This window comes from Panthera pardus, unplaced genomic scaffold, assembly GCF_024362965.1.
Source record: "Panthera pardus isolate Hobbes unplaced genomic scaffold, ASM2436296v1 HiC_scaffold_27, whole genome shotgun sequence".
NCBI lineage: Eukaryota > Metazoa > Chordata > Mammalia > Carnivora > Felidae > Panthera > Panthera pardus.
Window position 1 is genome coordinate 25,039,306 of NW_026526843.1, and position 18,805 is coordinate 25,058,110.

Here is an 18,805-nt window from a genome sequence, read left to right on the forward strand (position 1 = left end):
GGAATTGAGGAGGTATCCTGAAAGTCTTTTCCCTCCGCAGTTCAGGGTTATGGTAGATCTTAACGAGGAATCTTTCCTTTATTTAGGATATTTATATATGCTTTATACATATACATGTTTTTGTTTTGTTTCAGAGAACGGTAGTAGGTTTTGGGAAGGTTCGTTTACATATTCGTGGCAAGACACAGATTTTACAGCCATCCCTCCCCCCCGTCGCTTTTTCAACAGCCCAAGAGAGAGATGGTTCTGGAAGCAGTTGCTATCCCCCTACAGAGTCGGGTTGTCATCTTTTGTTTCTTTGTTGGCAGAGCGGTGGGGTGTGGGTGGGGGTGGGGTGATGAACGGCAGGGATCCAAATGATTCCTGCCCAAAGCTGAAGGCGGTGTTGGAAAAGGGACGGAGGGGGTAAAAAACAGCTCTTGATTCCCAGATTCTTTCCCCGAGAGTGTTCAGCTCGGTGCATTTCCTCCCCTCGGTGGTGTGCTGGGCTTACAATTCCCCCTTTGCAAATACCTGTATCAAAACCTAGGAAGACGGGAACACACGGTTCCGAGATCTCCCCCTGGCGTCACCCTATACTACCTCTCTTTCGAAAACCGAATCTGGTCCCCTTGCTCCGGCGCGCAGAGACACTACAGCCCGGAAGCCATCCTCGCGCAGCTGCCACCACCCAGGGTGGAGAACAGCTGGAAGCTTTGGTGCGCGCCCACCGCGCCGCGAGCAACTCTTCTTGGTAATTAGCGCCAGCCAAGGCTCCAAATGTGCCTTATTGCAACCCCTAGCGGGCTGTCAACTCGGCAATAGCTTCTCGCTTTCCTGTCCCTGCTCTTGCGGAGGAAAATTACAAACGTGCGTGCACACAAACACATTCACACACGCCCTTCTTTCTTCACTCAAGAAAACCATCAGTAAACGTCCTTCTCCCAAAGAAGGTTCGACTCTTCTCGCTCTTTTTTCTTTACCTAGCGGTTAGCGGTACCCGCTAACACACGCGGGGCTCTCTTCGCTGCTCTGCGCGCCCCCTACCTGCCTACGCGGGGGTGGCGCTGGGGGGAAGGGGGTCTGGAAGTACCCAAGACTCCTGTTTCTCCAGTTGGTGCAGCTCCCCTGGCTCGGCACTTGGTATCTCCCACGGTCTCGCTCTCGCTGGGAAGCCGGGAAGGAGAAGGCGACTGTGGGCGTCGCCGCCGCCCTTCCCGGAACCGGAGTCAAACTCCAATAGGGCGCCAACGCCTCCCTCTTCAGTTTCACATCTGGCCCAGGCGTGCAGATGTTGGCGGCCAGAGAGTTCCTCCACGCGAGGCACCCCAAGTCCTGAGCATGCCCAGTAGGACTCCTAAGGCTTCCGAAACGAGTTTCTGGACATGCAGATTCCGCTTTTCCGCTTTTTCTAGGAAGCTGGAAAGGGTGGGAAAGGAGGGATCCAGGGCTTGGGGCAGCGCGCTGGGTTCGCTGGGGTACGTGCCCCGGTGCCCGGCGGGGTGAGGGGCGGAGCTGTTTAGGGAGCCCAGGGACCAGGGCGGCTAGGCTGGGCAGGAGCTGGAACGATGCCCCCCCCCCCGCCCCCAGGGGGACTTTGTCAGTGCTGAGCTGACACGCCACCAGGAGGCTGCGGGTGGCCGGCCTTGGCGCGCTGGGGTCACACTGTCAGCTGGTGGCAGTCAGTGGTGCTCTCACAGACGGACGCGAGAGAGCTTGCGGGTCACTTACACATGGCACTCACGGGCTTGGCTTTTCTGGAAGGGCGGGGGAGAGGGGAGAAGGAGAGACCCAAACAATTTCTCTCGCTCGATTTTTCTTTCTTCTTATTTATTTATTTATTGAGCCAAAGTTACACTGGCAAGAGACTTCACATTCTTTCTAAGTCAGTCCTGAGGCTTTACAGAGCACAGCAGTGCTCACGCTCCTTTGTGTGTGTTTGTGTGTGTGTGCGTGATGTGCCCGCGTGCTTGTGTATGTCATGACTATGAAACACTGTCCCAGGTTGGTCTTGGGGATGACAAACACTCCTCCGAACCCCATATATCACCTAACCCTCGGGAAAAAATAATAAAAGCTAGTCGTGAGAGTCCCCTGGCCAGGAACTCAGGGTGGTACGAAATCTAAATTTAGTCGATCCATATTTCCTTCCTCTGCTCCCATCTCCAGCTTTCTCCTTCCCTGTCTCCATCCTCTAACACCCTGATCTTTCTCATCTTGACTTCCTTTCCTCTGCCCGTTACCTGCTCCCTCAGCCCTCCTCCTGCTCCTCCTCCCTCCCCCCATCTCAGCTGCGGCTAAAACCTGGAGTCTTGGGGAAAAGGGAAAAAAAAAAAAAATCTCGGCTGTAGAGCTGTCAAACCGGGCATGCTCAGTAGACAGGGCAGGTTTTTTGGTCTCGAGTAGCGGAGAAACATTTTTTGCACCACCGCTACCAGCCTTAGAGCGCGGCGGCGGCGGCCACGGCAACATCAGCACAGCCATCAGCCGTGCAGACGCCCCGCACCCGGGAGCGCGGCGGGCTCCGGCTTAGCCCGGAGTTCACCTCCGAGTGCCCCGGGGGCTGAGCTCACCCCTTCTGCTTGCACACACACGCACACTCTCTCTTTCACGGACACACACGCGTATACACACTCTCTCGCGCGCGCACACGCGCGCACACACACACACATACACACACGACCCTGGGCGCAAGCACCCTCCTGGCAAGGAACGTCCGCTGGCGCGGCAGTAGCCAGGTTCGGTTCCTGCCCCCGGCGGCGGCCGGCTGAGAGCACCGCCGCCGCCAGTCAGAGGAGAGCGATGCGGGGGCCCAAGCGGCAGCTCGAACAGTAATGTGGATTTACAGTCGTTTCCCGCAGGAGCCGGCTGAGACGCCTGAAGTCCCGGGCACCGGCGGCGCCCGGCGGGGCTGAGCACCTGGCGAGGGGGCGGGGGACCGCACCTGGGGACGTCGCCGAAACTTGCGCTTGGACTAGGTAGGTGCGTTTCTCGGGGTCCCCATCTCCTTTCTTCTGGCTCGCGGCCTCCACCCCCAACCTCCCACCCCAAGGACTCGGGCGAACTTCACCCCGAGGCTGCTGGCGACGGATGGCGGCTCCCGGCTGTGAACCGCGGGCTGCGTCCGCTCTGGGAGTCCTGCCCGAGGAAGCAGAACCTTCGCTCCTTCTTCTCTTGGTCTCTGCTGGGCCCGGGGGTCTGGACCACCCGGGGGAGGTGGGAGGTCGGCCTTGTTCGCAGTTCAAGCTTCCAGTGGGCCCTGGGGGCGCCGCCTTCGAGGGCTCGTTGGGCTTTACAGGCGACACTTTTGCCAACCAACTCCTCTGGTTGTGAAAGGCGGGGGGGGGGGGGGGGGGGGGGGGGCGCCTCGGCTTTCACGCAGAGCCGGGGCGCTCTAACAAGTGGACCTGGACGCTGGAGAGGGGAGGTTCGGTCCGAGGAGAGACAGGGGTCGCCTCTCCCCGGCATCCCTCCCACCTGGAGCGTCCGCCTGGGGCTCAGTCACTTAGGTCCCGCTACTGCCTTCCTTTCGAGAGAAGATGCCTAGGGGCTAGGACGCACTTTAGTACCTGTTTGCTTCTGAATTTCCTTTTGAACCCCACTCGGGGAGCCCAGATTCAGAGGTGGGGGGGGACTCTAGAACCTTACCTACGCCGTCTGGGGCCCCACCCGATTCGTCCTCCCTACACCCCAATCTTTGGCAAAAGAGACAGTCATTACGCAGTAGTCGGTGCTCTGGGAGCCGTCGGTGTTGGCTTTAACCACGCGCTCAGCTGCGCGGGTTTGTGTGTTTTTTTGCATTTCATCCTGAGACGTGGTCCCAGGAATCTAGCAGTGTCCAGTACAACTGCGGAGCGCCAAGTACCCTTTGGGCATGGCTGGAGAAACGTAACCTCACTTTCTCCCACTGCACAACGGGCGGATTAAGAATTCAGTTTTAGGGTGCTTTTCCTAGAGGTGGAGAAGGGAGACGTAGCGCGACTTGGTGAGTGGATGTGTTTACAGTCAGGAGTGCATTTAAACATTTCAGCAAACCCAGTGCATCCAGTTGTTTACAATTGCGGAGACAAACGATCTCACTCCACTAGTAGATGTCTCGACATCTATTTCGCCACCAGGAGAGTAGGGGCGGGGGCGAGGGCTGGTTTGCAGCTCGTGCATGCCGTCGGCAGCTTCGGGTTTAGCAGATCTGCATCACTGCTACTGGAGATATGCTAATATGCGTAGGAAAACTCCACATTTTCCGTAGGAAGCAGTTAGTTGGTCAGGAGCCGCCTGAACTTTCCCGTTTATTTATTTATTTATTTATTTTCCTGGAATGTTAATCCCGAGGTGTATTTGAAGTGGCCGGAAGAAATGCAAAAAGAAGTTTCTGGTGCTAGTGAAGGGAAATTAGTAGCCATTCGGTTTCAGAAACCAAAAGGAAACGAAATACCCCAGTGGACTCTAATAGGTACTGTTTGATTAACATTTAATTGATCGCGTTTGTGGTAAGTAAGGGTCACAGACAGATTCCTTGAATTTTAGATGGTTGCTCAATGATTATAACTAACAAAGCAGGTACACTATACTGTGAGAGTCAGTCGCAACTCTTAACCTGTTTGGGAAGACATAGCAAATGTCTGCTTTATTATTATCTTTTGGCTGAATATCCTGGCTGAATATCCTGATTCATCTTCCTAGTCCGAAGACATTCGATTTGGAGCATAGGGTACTTAAGTGCTGCCAAGAAAGAGTAGAATCTAAGAAGAAAAGGATTTTTTTCTATTAAAAGGAGATCCATAGCTTTACCTTATGCTCCATGATTACCCAGCATTTGTTCGTTTGCTCACCCCCCCTCATTGCTCTTTCTATCTGCAGTGTGGAAGAAAATGAATTTTTATAAGACACAGTATGACCCTTACGGTAAATAAATGGAAAAGCAGAATCCTAGTTTTGCCATTTTGGTCGAAGTTTATAATACTTTTTTGGGTGATATGTTAACTAATTTACTATTGTGAAGTTTTTTTTTTTTTTTTTAAGGTAGTTAAAAGCTTTCAAGTATGCCCAGGTAATGTTGGAACTTTTTAATGATAATAAAAGTTACAAGGTACATGTGAAGAGGGGTTCAGGTAATTTCTAAAATGAATCCATGCTTTAAATGTTATTTGAAAGTTTTCAGATTGTCCCCCAGAATGTTTTTGATAAACAGGTGTTTCTGGAAAACAACTCTACAAAAGAAATGTTGACATTCTCATAATAAAATTAATGGAGTCTAGTCCCTAGAACAATGTCAGACACAGTAGAAAATGAGTATTTTTTAATACATGAATTAGTATTTACCATTAGTTCTAGGTCCAGATTATGAACACAATATACAGTGAGGCTGAAGGAAAGAAGGCTTTGCAGAATCATTGTGCTGTAAGGGTGATTAAGAGAGACTCCAGATACTCAAATATTTAGGAGTGTTAAAAAATAAAATCAGATTATATGTAATCACCGTCTCATTCAAAGGCCTAATTGGAAGTCCAAGTCCGAACACCCTAGAAGTCTCATTGTTTTAATTCAATTATCATATGTGTGAATAACACTGACATAATCATAGTTCCCCTTATAGTCATTATACCTTTTTGCCTTTAATACAAAGATTCTTGCTGAAGCAGAACAACTCAGCATTTAAGTTTATTTTGTGCAGTATTTCTTTAAATCGTCAAACTGCAAAATATTTTTTTGATATATTGCCTCTGAACTTTATTTTCCATGACGACCTTAAAAAACATGGAAATGGTAAGAAGGTTCAGTGTTAGTTAACATAACACCTTTTTTTCCATTCTATGTTAGAGATAGCAGTTAGAATCCTTGTAATTTTTGCTTGAAGCTTGCTTTTCCCAGAAGTCCATCACTTTCAGTTTTTAGTTTATCAAGTGCTTAGTATAGATTATGGTTAATAAATCCCCTACGGTTTCTCAAACTATTTATTTATTTATTTATTTACTCACTTACTTACCGACCTGAGGTCAAAAGAAGACCAGTACTTTGCATACTCATGATTTTTTTTTAATGAAAACAAATTTTTTAATAGTACTCACATATTTGTTCTCTCTTTCTCTCTCTCTCTCTCACACACCCACAGACACAGACACACAGACACATGCACACTATCTAAAGAATGCCATGCATCATATATAAAACATGTATAATAATTTTATGAAAATTCTATATATATATTTAAATTCCTGTCAATTTACCTTCGAATGTAGGAATCCATGCATACTTTAAAAAAAAAAAGAAGCTTTCCATCATTTGCCATTTGGCATGAAGGTTTGAACTGGATTACTAGCACAACTACAGGCAGATTAAATCATGAAGAATATTGTAGGAGAGAGTATTTAGCAGTTATGATCAACAGCATATATCCATAGCTGGGAGTGTAGCTGCTTCTGATTATAAAAAATTAAGAAGAATCAAATTTCAAAACTATTTCCATATACAATAAGTGTTTTAAATCATCTGCAGGTTCTGAGTATTAGATTAAATCGCTATTTTGAATGTAGACTACTATTATTTTTCCTTCCCCTAAAAGGTAAAACATTCTGAATCCTGGCTTAATATGTTATTTCTTTCTGTTATTCAGGCTTGATCTATTATTTCTATTTCTTTCTGTTTTCCATTAATTTTTTTGAAACTGAGGAAAGGGAATATTAAATAGAACCAGCTAGAACCGTGCTTAGTTTGAGCAGGTGAATGCTAGAAAAGATTTCACACAGCTTTTGATTATTCCTAATAACCTTGATGGTCCAACCATAGGTGTCTTCGGTATGTGGTACTCTGTTATGACAATTTTATAATGTAGTTTGCTAGGTGCAAGTTGGTACAATTTAGCAAGACCAACAAAATTCTTACATTTGGAACCCATGAAAAATAAGGCTGAGGAAATTGGAATTTGATGGCATAAAGTGAAAATTATTGTATAACAATATTTATATCAGTTGCACTGTTAACATTTTTGTACACAATCAAGCAAACTAGTTTTAATTGGAGATGGTAAATATTTTTACAGTTGAAGTTGGATTCCTAATATTTAAAAAATAATAATTTAGAGTCTGATAAATAAAGCCTGTTAAATTCTTATGTAACTTTAGTACTCATTTCTAGACCTGGAAGTATAATCTTGGATAATTTACAATTTTTTAAAAAATATGACTTTTACTTCCTGTCCAAGCCTCCACGTTAGGTAAACAATAGCATATGGTGAAACATGCATATATGCCAACTAACCACTACCTCTTGGATGATGTTTTCAGTGTGATGTAATGATTCTGAAATATTGGGTTCTCCGTTCCCACTCTACTCTAACTGTACGAGTGGAGAGGCTAATTGAAAAATGAACATAGGAAAATGTGTTAAATGGTCTCTTTTCATATTAGTGGATCACCCCCTGTGAAGCTCTTACTCTTAGCCTTCATATCTGTGTTTATGGTAGGTATGGGCCAAGATTAGTATTTTTTTCTTGGTGCTTATGAAAGGTCTCTATGGCTCTATCTCAAATACGTAAGTGAAAAGTTCATCAACCATCCAGCTGTTTGGGGTAATACAGACAAACATCAGGTTTGTTGAGAGAATTTCTTACTTAGTTTCTAGAAGTTTGGAGTCATTTAACAGCCTGATGAATCTTAATATTTTTGCCAAAAAGAGAAAGAAAAAATAAAACACTTTAACATAATGTAAACTACATTAAACACTCTTGGATTACTATAAAATACATAATAAACTGTATGCCATCCTGAATCTACAGCCTTCAATGAAATGCATAAGGAGATGTTTGCACCCCTTAGCAATTACAAAAACAGAAACACACTGGCTTTTTCAACAAGCCAGGATATTAAAAACTTTAACTTCGATTCTGCCTACCCCCACCACCCCCGCTACTGATTCATTGGTTTAAAGAAATCAACTTAAAGAGTTTGATATGTTGGCTTCTTACAATTTTCTGCACCTCATTTTCCACCGATTCTTCTACTGCCATGGAAACTAGACGGACAGACAGCTGGGAGTCACTAATTCAGGATGGGAACCTGCTTGTTAATTTAATTTCATGCCAGCCTGTTGGTCTCTGAAAGTAACCATAAAAGGCTGAGGAATTGAATTTGTGAGCAATAAATGATTAAGCAGAACAAAAAATCAGTGCCATCTCTGTCATTTTCCCGAAGATCTACTGCTTACCTTCTCTGTCCCCTACTCACGCAGTTCTTTAAAAATAATCACAGAAATAGAGGTTTGATTCGTGCGTTCCTGTTGGTATTTATGTGTGCTACAGAGCGTTTTTGTTCTATGAGGACATTCGCAGCCGTAAAATAGTTTCGTAATAGCTATTATATTGAAAAAATATGTTCATTCAAATTATGATTTTGTAGACTTTGAAGAAGCCTAGTTAGTGATCATAGTAAAGTTAAGTATAAATGATGCTTGACTTTTCCAGTAGGATTGGTTATTTTTCCTTTCCAAATATAAAAACAATTTTATTAAAATATCTATGCCCCACTTGTTTTTTTATTACAGCGACAAAATGGATTTGAAAACATTTATTTGAAATCTGTAAAACACTCATTTTACCCGTCACCATAAAGCATGCTGATTGTTTTAATTTTAATTGACTAAGTTGTCAGTTGATAAGTAGTCAACAATGAGGAAATTGCCTTTTAATGTTTCTCATGTTCTGTTGTAACATTTTTGTGGCTGATTATGACTTACAAAATTGAATTTTGGAATCACAAACTCTAATATGAGCTGAATTGCAATCCATGTTAAGCCTTTTGCAATATTATCAGCTATGGGTCCTGATAAACTAATATTTTTTCTTGTGAGTTTATGGCTGTAAACAAATTTCTATATTATGGCTAAGAAAGAGTGATTCCCAAAAAGGATTTTGATGATGAAAAAAGAATGAAGATACATATTTCTGTGTCAACAGGTTTTTTGTTTTAAAGTGACTAGAATTTCAAAACATAAATATCTCAGACAGAATTATTAACGACAGAATGAAGTAGTGGTTTAAAAGTTTAGGAAAAACAATATTTACATTTTTACGTTTTAGGGAATATTGGTGATATTGGTATCCAGTTGTTGGGTATTGAATTTGTTAGTTGGTTTACTTCTGTTACTTGAGCCATACTGGTGTGATATGAAAATATCTGAGTAAAACATGAAAAATTCAGTCAATCATCAATGTTGAACATGGAGATTCCCTACTATCTGTCTGTGCCCTATCTTCTGTGTCACGTTGATTTCCTCTAGCCTTTCAGCAGATGCATGACATCTGGATGTACGATGCAAAATAACAGACAATCATCTGGATGGTTCCAAATATCTGATCAATGAATTTTGGCTATTCATCCAAATGATGTTCTTGTGTTATAACCTCAGTTTCCCTTTCAAAATTACTGTATATTTACTTTTCAGTTGTTCTCCTATTTAGTAGAAAGGTACTGTGAATATTCAGGATGCTGATGCAGCTGTATATATGAAACTTTCAGTAGAATCCCTTTATGGTTATATCAAAGGAAATCCATTTTCATTTTAATGTTTGGAATCACAGTTTAATGTTTTTAGCTGCCTGTATGAATGAGGATTTTTAAAGCAGCCAAAATAAAAGTACATTACATACTTCAGGGAAAATCTGATCGCTGGCTAAGGTCAAGGAGAAAATTTCCCAGTTGGATGATTTTGCATAATTGGTGGATTGTAAGTGTTTATATTACTTCTCATGCCTCTATATGGTTTAGACACCTGTCAAAGAGAAGGTGCCAGATTAGATGGTCAATTGGTTTATTAGATATTATAATCCCTGTGTCACAGCTGTATATGGACATTTTAAGAAAACTCTTCAGTTGTTCAGAGAAATTAGAAAAAGATACTGCAGATGGCCTATCTCAATAATCCAGGTTTTTTCAGGTACATTTAAAAGTAAATGTCCTAAGAGATGATTAATTCAGGAAAGTTATTGATAATGAACTCATCTTATGCTACACATCCTTTGCACCTATGATGATGCCTTATTAAAGGTGTCTCAATCTTGGTAATTACCACCTGTGTTTAAATATAGAGGTGTATAAATACACTACAACCACAGGGTGACTGGAAGCCTTCTAAATCTGAAATGTTCCTAGCTAACTCGATTCCTATCAACAAAATGTTTCTGATCAACATTTTGAATTTATACTCTGTGCATTACCCCCCTTTAGCATTAGTGATTTTCTTTTTTTAAAGCTGCTCTGCTTAATTGCAAGCATTTGAGTGATATTGTCGTGTGATCTCCTGCTCTATTAACTAGCCCCAAAATATGTTTGTGCTTATGTGTGTGGGGAAGGAATTTTTTTCTAAAGGAATATTTATTAAAAAGTATACGTACATTTTTGACATGCATTTTACAAACATCATTTACAGAAACATAAATCACTTATTTGCTTACTCTATCCTTGAAATGAATGTATTTTTGTGATTGTGAATCATTATATGTTTAGAGCTTTAAGCAATGTAGGGAAGCATTGACATCATTGCTATGCAAGTCAAATGAGAAACTGCTTTTGGAAAGATAGTATTAATTTCACTAATGAGATTTAATGACCTCTAAGGGAAAACGCTGTGCAGTTGATTGGCCAATTGATACCTATTGCTTAGATTTGAGAAGACTCTTGTACCTTGAAAAAAACAATAAAATCACTCTCATTTCTTCCCCCTTCCCTTTCTTTCTCTTTTCTTTCTTTCTTTCCTTCCAAGAATTGAGGTAGTGTATAGGTTTATGAGAAAGGAAATGCTGGGACATTCACTAAAGTGTTGGTAGTGCTTAACCTCTTTATTCTTTTTCTAAATCCGACCATTCCTTTATGCATATCCTAGCGAATTATAAGTGTAATGTGAAATATTATTCTTTATATTGGTTTTGGCTCATACATTCTTTCAATGATCTTGGGTAGAAGCTAAAATAATACACTGATTTCCTGGGATGTTATCTTTTATTACAGATTTACTCTGTGCACATATCCATACATTGTTGGTGCATTTGTGATTTGTCTTTCATGTTTAGTGTAATAAAATGTCAACCCTTAGGTGTGACACCATTTATTTTTGGTTTCAAACCCATGAAGTGTTAACACAAGGGTGCTACATTTTTTCCCATTGTTTTGTTCTTTTCTCGCATTTGAGATATTGCCTTGATGAAACATTGGACAACTTGTGAAAGTGAGGCAATTTTAATGTAAACAATTAGAATTCAGTGCAATGGAAATATTTTAAGGGTAATTCAACACAGAATCGAGAAAATTTCAACAATATATTTCTGTAAAACATGGGATAAAACATGTTTAAGGAAATGTTTAAAACAGCAATAGATGTAGTGAGAGAACTCTGGCCCCAGATATTTAGCAAAATACTTGAGACTTCTTTGTTGTTGAAAAGGCAGAAAAAGAATCAACTTTACACAGAGTTCTGGGACAATGTGTGTTGAAGTCCCAAGTCTTTTCCATGAAGACTTCAGTATTACACAAGTTTGATTATACATCATATATATTTTTTTTTTTTAGAGAGAAAGAGAGCAAAAGAGAGCTAGTGAGCGAGAGAACAGGGGAGGGACAAAGGGAGGGGGAGAGAGAGACTCAAGTAGGTTCCACCCCCAGCAAGGAGCATTACATAGGGCTAGATATCATGACCCTGATATCATGAACTGAGCCGAAATCAAGAGTCAGACGCTTAAGCGATTGAGCCACCCAGGCGCCCCTGATTATACATCATAAAATAATCTTCATGAAGAAAAAAACACCATATGTTCATTTTCTCATTCATTCATTTGCCAAAACTTTTTAAAAGTGCTTGTGTTTACCCAGTGATACGAAGATACTTTAAAAATTTACCATGTAAGGGTGCCTGGGGGGCTCAGTCCGTTAAGCTGCGACTTCCGCTCAGGTCATGATCTCACAGTTTGTGGGTTTGAGCCCCACGTCAGGCTCTGTGCTGACAGCTCAGAGCCTAGAGCCTGCTTCAAATTCTGTGTCTCCCTCTCTCTGCCCCTCCCTGCTCATGCTTTGTCTCTTTCTCAAAAATAAATAAACATTAAAAAAATTAAAAAAAACTTACTGTCTAATGGAGGAGACAGACATATAAGCATATTGTTATATAACGAGTCCTCTAGAAGAGGAATAATTAGAATGCTCTGGAAGCTCAAAGGTATATACAGTTTTACAAAAGATGTATCATATGAATTGGCTTTTAAAGAACAGCTAGGAATGTTTTAGTCAGAGAACAGGGGAACCACATTCTACATGGTAAGGATTGCAAGAGTGCACGAGGCTAAATTAGAGGCTAAATTAGCAATGGAGAATACCAACCCAGGATAATAGAGTTTCATTTTATTTCCTATCCAGGTGGGGAAAGATATTTTATATCTCTCCTTGTGCCTGACACACAGAAGATGCTTAGTATATATTTGTTGAGTGAATGAATGTATTAAGATTTCCCTGTCTGGAGAGTTAAACTGGAGAATGGTGGTTTTTCTGCTGTTTATCCAAAATGATGCAATGTAGTATGTTGTAGCAGAGTCTACTGAATTAATGAGGGACCTTAGGGGCAGGCATATGGGTGGCTCAGTCGGTTGGGCATATGACTCTTTGTTTCAGCTCACGTCATGATCTCACAGATTGTGAAATTGAGCCCTGAGTTAGGCTCTGTGCTGACAATGCAGAGCCTGCTTGGGATTCTGTCTCTTCCTCTCTCTCTGCCCCTCCTCCCACTCATGCATGTTTTCTCTCTCTCTCTCTCTCTCTCTCTCTCTCTGTCTCTGTCTCTCTCTCTCACTCTCTCTGTCTCAGTAAATGAACTTCAGATGAGGGGCTTTAAAATGGTGGGGACAAGTCACCAACTTTGGGTTTTAGGAAGATGACATCTGTATGAAGAATGGATTGAAATCGATTAAGAGTAGTAATAGTGAGACATTGAGAGACTGTGTTGCAACTGAGCAATTATGAGGATATGCACCAAAAACAGTGGCAGATGGAGGTGGGGCAAGGAATTCGAGAACCACTCATAAGGTAGCCTTAGGAGGACTTGGAAAATGAAAACATGTAGAGGGTGACGGAGAGGGAGGAGTGACTCTGAGACTTTGGCTTGGGAAATTAGGTAACGCTATTAAGCAGTATAGGGAAAATAGAAGAAAAAGTCTGTTTTGGTGGGGATAATGAGGTCAAGTTTGGATTTATTTAATGTGAGACGCCATCCAGACATCCAGATGGAGATGGTTTGTAACAGATGGAAATCCAGATCTGAAGATGAGGTCTGGAGGTAGATATTTGTGTGTCATTGGTCAATGTAGTAGTTGAAATCATAGGAATAGGTGGGGGAGTTCACCTAAGGAGTGTATATGGGGTAAGAAGAGAAGCAAGGATGAAATCCTGAGAAACTCTGGAGAAACTCTGGACTTTAAGAGGTTGGTGAAGTAAGAGAAGCCTTCAATGGAAAGCAAGTCAGATTAAGGTCAGAGAGGTAAGAGGCAAACCAGAAAATAATGAAATGGAAGCTAAGGAAGGAAAGGATTTTATGAATGCTATCTGAACAAAGGCATGAACAAATTTTTCATACAATGGTCAATAAATGTGAAAAAAAAGCTCCATCTTCAATGATCAAAATAAATGCAAGTTAGAAACAATAAAAACAAGGACTTTTTTGGTTGGTTTTGTAAGATACTGCTCAGTGCACTTGTTCAAGCTCCACACTTTAGAGTCCTTGTTGATTCATCTTTTTTTACACCTAACATCCAACCAATTAACAAATGTTGTTGACTATACCTTCAGACTGTATCTTGTCTGAAACATTTTATCTTCGTCATTAACACCTTAGACCAAACCACCATCATCTCTCACCTAGAATACTGAAATAACTCCTAAGTGTGCCCCTACACACATTTTTGCCCCTCTGTAGTTTTCTACACAGCAACCAGCGTGATCCTTTTAAAACATAAATAAGATCTTGTGATTTTCCTGCTCTTTGCCCTCCAATGGCTGCCTTCTTCTTACACTTAAAATAAAAATTTGAAAAATAATTTTAAATCTTTACTATGGCCTACAAGGCCCTGTGTGATTTGGTCTGTTTTTGGGTCTTGCATCTTACTGTTTTCCCCACCAAACCTTGGTCATAACATTCTAGCCACACTGTCCTCCATTTTGTTTCTTAGACGTGCCATGCATTTTTTGTCTCTCAGGGTCTTTGCACTTGCCATTTCCTCTGCCTGAAATGAATTTGCTCCAAGATTTCTATAAGCTTACTTTCCCACTTTATTCAGATCTTTGATCAAATATTCCTTAATCATAGAGGCCTTCCTTGGCCATCCTGTGTAATGAGTCCGGTCATGATTCTTCATTTCCTGTGCCTTTTTCCATTTCTATTTTTCCTCATATTACTTACCACTACCTGGTACCACACTGTATTTTTATGTATTTATAATTTGTCAAATGTACTAGCATATTAGCTCTATGAGGGCATGGACTTTGTGTCTGTGTTGTTCACTAATGCACCCATATCACCTCGCACAGTGCCTGGTACATAGTAGGTGTTTAATAAGTATTGGGTGAATACATGAATGAATATAAGGACATGATGAAATGTTCATTGGTATAGATTTGGCAGTTTGCAGCAAAAGCCTTAAACATGCTCATACCCATTTGACCCAGTAATTCTACTCCTGGGAATTTGTCCTAAAGAAGTAATGCAAAGTGCAGGAAAAGCTGTATTGGCAAGGATTTTCACCAGAAATTTTAATAGTGGAAAAAATGAAGGAACCTAAATATTCAACAAGGGAATTGCTAAGTGATTTATGGTACATCCAGACAATGTAATATTTTATGGCCATTAAAGATGATGTTTACAAATATTTTATGATAAAAAGAAAACATTTATGTTATGCTATCGAGTAATAAAGCAGGAGACAAAATTATATTTACCCAGTATATAAGAAAGAAAAAAAAAAAGACTGGAAAACGATGCACTAAAGTGCTAAAAGTGATTATTTCTGTTTGGAGGAGGTAGGTATTAAGTGATTTTTTTTCTTTTATACCTTCTGCATTTTCCAGATTTTCTACAATAAGTCTGTATAACTTTCACTGCAGAAGAATACACTTAGAAAACAAAGAAACAAACACAAAAATAAATACTGCCACCTTAGAAGTGAAGTTTCAGTAATAAATAAGAGAGGGTAAACCTGTTATCCTTGAGAGATGGTGCTAGAGGGAGAGGAATATACAGATGTGACTGGGGTAGTATTGTCTCGCTCCTTTGTTTTGAAGAGATCTACAGACAGGGAAAATGATTGAGATCCACTGATCCAATCTAGTCTTTAGTCATTGGAGAGCCAAGGAGGGCTGAGTTTATCCTGTCGGGATTTGAACAGGATGTTCAGGGAGATTAGGCAAGTTAAGACTTCTTCACATTGCTGTGGAAAGCACTAGCAATTTGCTTCATGTAAAACAGGCGTGATTACTCACTATATTTCTTCGTGTCATGTAGTAAAAACAATTAAGTGAAGTTAGACTATAGATTACTTGGCTATTCAGCCACAGTCACCTCTAATGGAAAAGAAGAAAAATAGCATTGACAAGTTTTGGCAGGTCTCATCATTAGAAAGGCCCATATTGCCAGAAAAAAAAGAAGCTGCAGCCAATAACGTAAACCTCGAAGTTCTCTAGGCCCTGAGGAAGAAAGTGACAATACAGAGTGTTGTGGCATTAATTGTCTGAGAGCACTGATCATTGTAATGGGGAAACTGTCTCTGTTATTAACACAATTATTTTCTGCAAGGTCTTTGAGTAAGCGTCCCATTAGAAAAATAGCATTAGGGCTTTCAAAGTATGTGTAGCAATATGTAAAGATATACTCATTAGTAAAATAAAGTGTGACCTATATGCAGCCCAAAGTCCCTTGAAAATAGAAAGTGCTAATAAGTTGTTATAGTTATACTTAGTATATAATTGAGTAACTATTGAAAATAAGTAAAAAATGGCCCATTTCCTAAACAAATAGAAATTATACCTTTAAAATTCATCTGCAGAACATATCTATCCACACACACATATATGCATCCTTATATGCATGCGTATTTATATAAATATGGTTTTTTTTAGCCAGACTCTTAGGCCATTCTTCTGCTCACCTTCAATTTATGCATTTCATCTCCATGCCAATCTCAGATGATTGGCTCTCTCATCTTAAGAGGCAGACAACTGAAAGATGTAGAATATTATTCTCTATGTAGGACCAAACAAGAGGTGGTGGCTCTAATTAAAGTGTGGGTTAGATGAACTCTTAATGAGCTGTTCATATTTGGCTTTAGGACTCTGCTTTGCAGGCTCTATCTCCAAAACCAATAGTACTTGAGATGCATTTCTTTTTTTTTTTATTTATTTTTTTATTTTTTTAAAGATTTTACAGATTTTTTTTTAACGTTTTATTTATTTTTGAGACAGAGAGAGACAGAGCATGAACGGGGGAGGGGCACAGAGAGAGGGAGACACAGAATCGGAAGCAGGCTCCAGGCTCTGAGACATCAGCCCAGAGCCCGACGTGGGGCTCGAACTCACGGACGGCGAGATCGTGACCTGAGCTGACGTCGGACGCTTAACCAACTGAGCCACCCGGGCGCCCCGAGATGCATTTCTAACATTTGTGGCTCCTGCTGTTTTTGCCTCTGGTGTGCATTATTAGGTTGTGTTCAATGATGGTCCTGTCAAACATTCTAACTTTTTTTTTTTTCTAAAGGGTAGCTAACCCCCATGCATTATTAACACAGTCAACAGTTTCTTTTTTGGAGATAAATTCTTGAGTGAAATAAAGCGGTGGAAGGTGAGGGAAGTGGTACATGTTTGAACTGGTAAATGATGGCAAGTGACCTGGGGTATCTTGTATAGATCGACATAAGAACTGGCCTTCTCTAATCATAAATGGGGAGATATCCTCCTAAAGGCTTCAGTTTGAAGGCAGTTGAGAAGTGAGCAAAGAAGAGCTAAATAATTTCAAAGCCCTCTTGCTTCCCAGTTCTCTGTGTATCTCACCAAGGCAAAATGCTGCATATAGGGCAGTTTATTTTTTTAAAGCATTTTTTGCTAACCTCCTTGAAAAATCAGCCTGATGGGTATGAAGCCAATTTCTACAGACTTGCTCTGGTATATGTGGCAGAAGAGCCAGAAATACTTTTTTGTAGTCAAGATCTAAGTACTTTCTGAAATGTCTTCCCTTGAAAGATTCTAACTTAGCACTGTTATGGAACCACATGAACACTTGAGCAGAACTATGTCTTTTTTGAGCAACATTAACAGTGATGAAAAATGCACATTGGGCAATTAGATTGCAACTAATTAAGAGTACCACTTCAGTCTATTATGAATGATTTATATATGGTATATTGGCTATGGAGATCATTAGTAATAATATAATACTCTATTATTATCATTACAAGGTCACATTGATGATCTTTGTGAAACATGACAATAATGCTATTGACCTACATTTTTTTAAAAAACTGCATTTATATATTTTCTTCTGTCTTGATTTATTGTGTAGAAATTTTAAATTGTTTGTCCTTATTGATGAGATTTTTGCCTCAATATAAAAAAAATAACAGTTGGGATGCCTAGGTGGCTCAGTCAGTTAAGTGTCTGACTGTTGGTTTCGGCTCAGGTCATGATCTCGTGGTTCGTGGGTTCAAGCCCCACATGGGGCTCTGGGCTGACAGTGTAGAGCCTGCTTGGGACTGTCTCTCTCCTTCTCTCTCTGCCCTTCCCCCGCTCTCTCAGTCTCTCTCTCAAAACTAAATAAACTTAAAAAATAAAAAAAAATGGGTTTGGGGTTTACTTGATTGATAAATTGGGGCCATAAGGTTAATTGAGTGCCAATCATAAAATATTGGACTACGACAGTTTAAAGTTTTTGTTCTCCAGCGGTGCCTGGGTGGCTCAGTCTTAAGGTTAAACATCCAACTTTGGCTCAGGTCAAGATCTCACAGTTAGTGAGTTCAAGCCCGGTGTAGGGCTCTGTGCTGACAGCTCAGAGCCTGGAGTCAACTTTGGATTCTGTGTTGCACTTTCTCTCTGTCCCTCTCCTGCTTGTGTGCTCTCACCCTGTCTCTCTCAAAAATAAATAAACTTAAGAAAATCTTTACAGTTTTTGTTTTCCTTTTTCTTTGGTTTTAATTCACCACACTGCTTTTTCTAAAATGGATTTTTGAAGCTTGTTTTTTGTTTTATTTATTTTTTCAATTTAAATTACAGTTAGTTAACATGCAGTGTAGTATTAGTTTCGGGTATACAGGATAGTGATTCAACACTTCCATACGGCACCTGGTGCTCATCACAACAAATGGACTCCTTTATACCCATCAACTATTGAACCCGTCCCCCCCACCAACCTAAAATGAATTTTTGAAGAATTTAAAACATGGTTTTTTTAATATATGAGTGATATATGTTCATTATAGAAAATTAGAAAATACAGATACACAGAAAGCAGAAAATCATATATATTTTACATACATATATATCTTTTTTAAGCTGGACTCATATAACTACTTTATAATGTGTTTTTTTCATTTATCAATATGTTGGTAACATTTGTGCGTAAATAATATATGTATCTATACGCACATACACATACCACAAACACATGTATATATGTATATATATGTTTGTGTGTGTATATATATATGTATATACGTGTGTGTGTGTGTGTGTGTAGAGAAAGAGATACAGACAGAGGAAGACACAGAGACACAGAGACGTGAAGAAACAACCAACTATGTAAAGGAAAATTTTATATT

At 40.6% G+C, this 18,805-nt stretch overlaps 1 protein-coding gene across 5 annotated transcripts in view; it reads left to right on the forward strand.

Annotated features, from left to right (window-relative positions):
* Positions 1–2,378: 2,378 nt before the first annotated feature.
* Positions 2,379–18,805, forward strand: part of TENM1 (teneurin transmembrane protein 1) — a 781,688-nt gene continuing 765,261 nt past the window's right edge. For all 5 annotated transcript variants that reach the window (XM_019438138.2, XM_019438139.2, XM_053892078.1 and 2 more), the window contains exon 1: positions 2,379–2,957. The gene's annotated coding sequence lies outside the window, so the exon portion shown is untranslated. The remainder of the gene's footprint in view (positions 2,958–18,805) is intronic.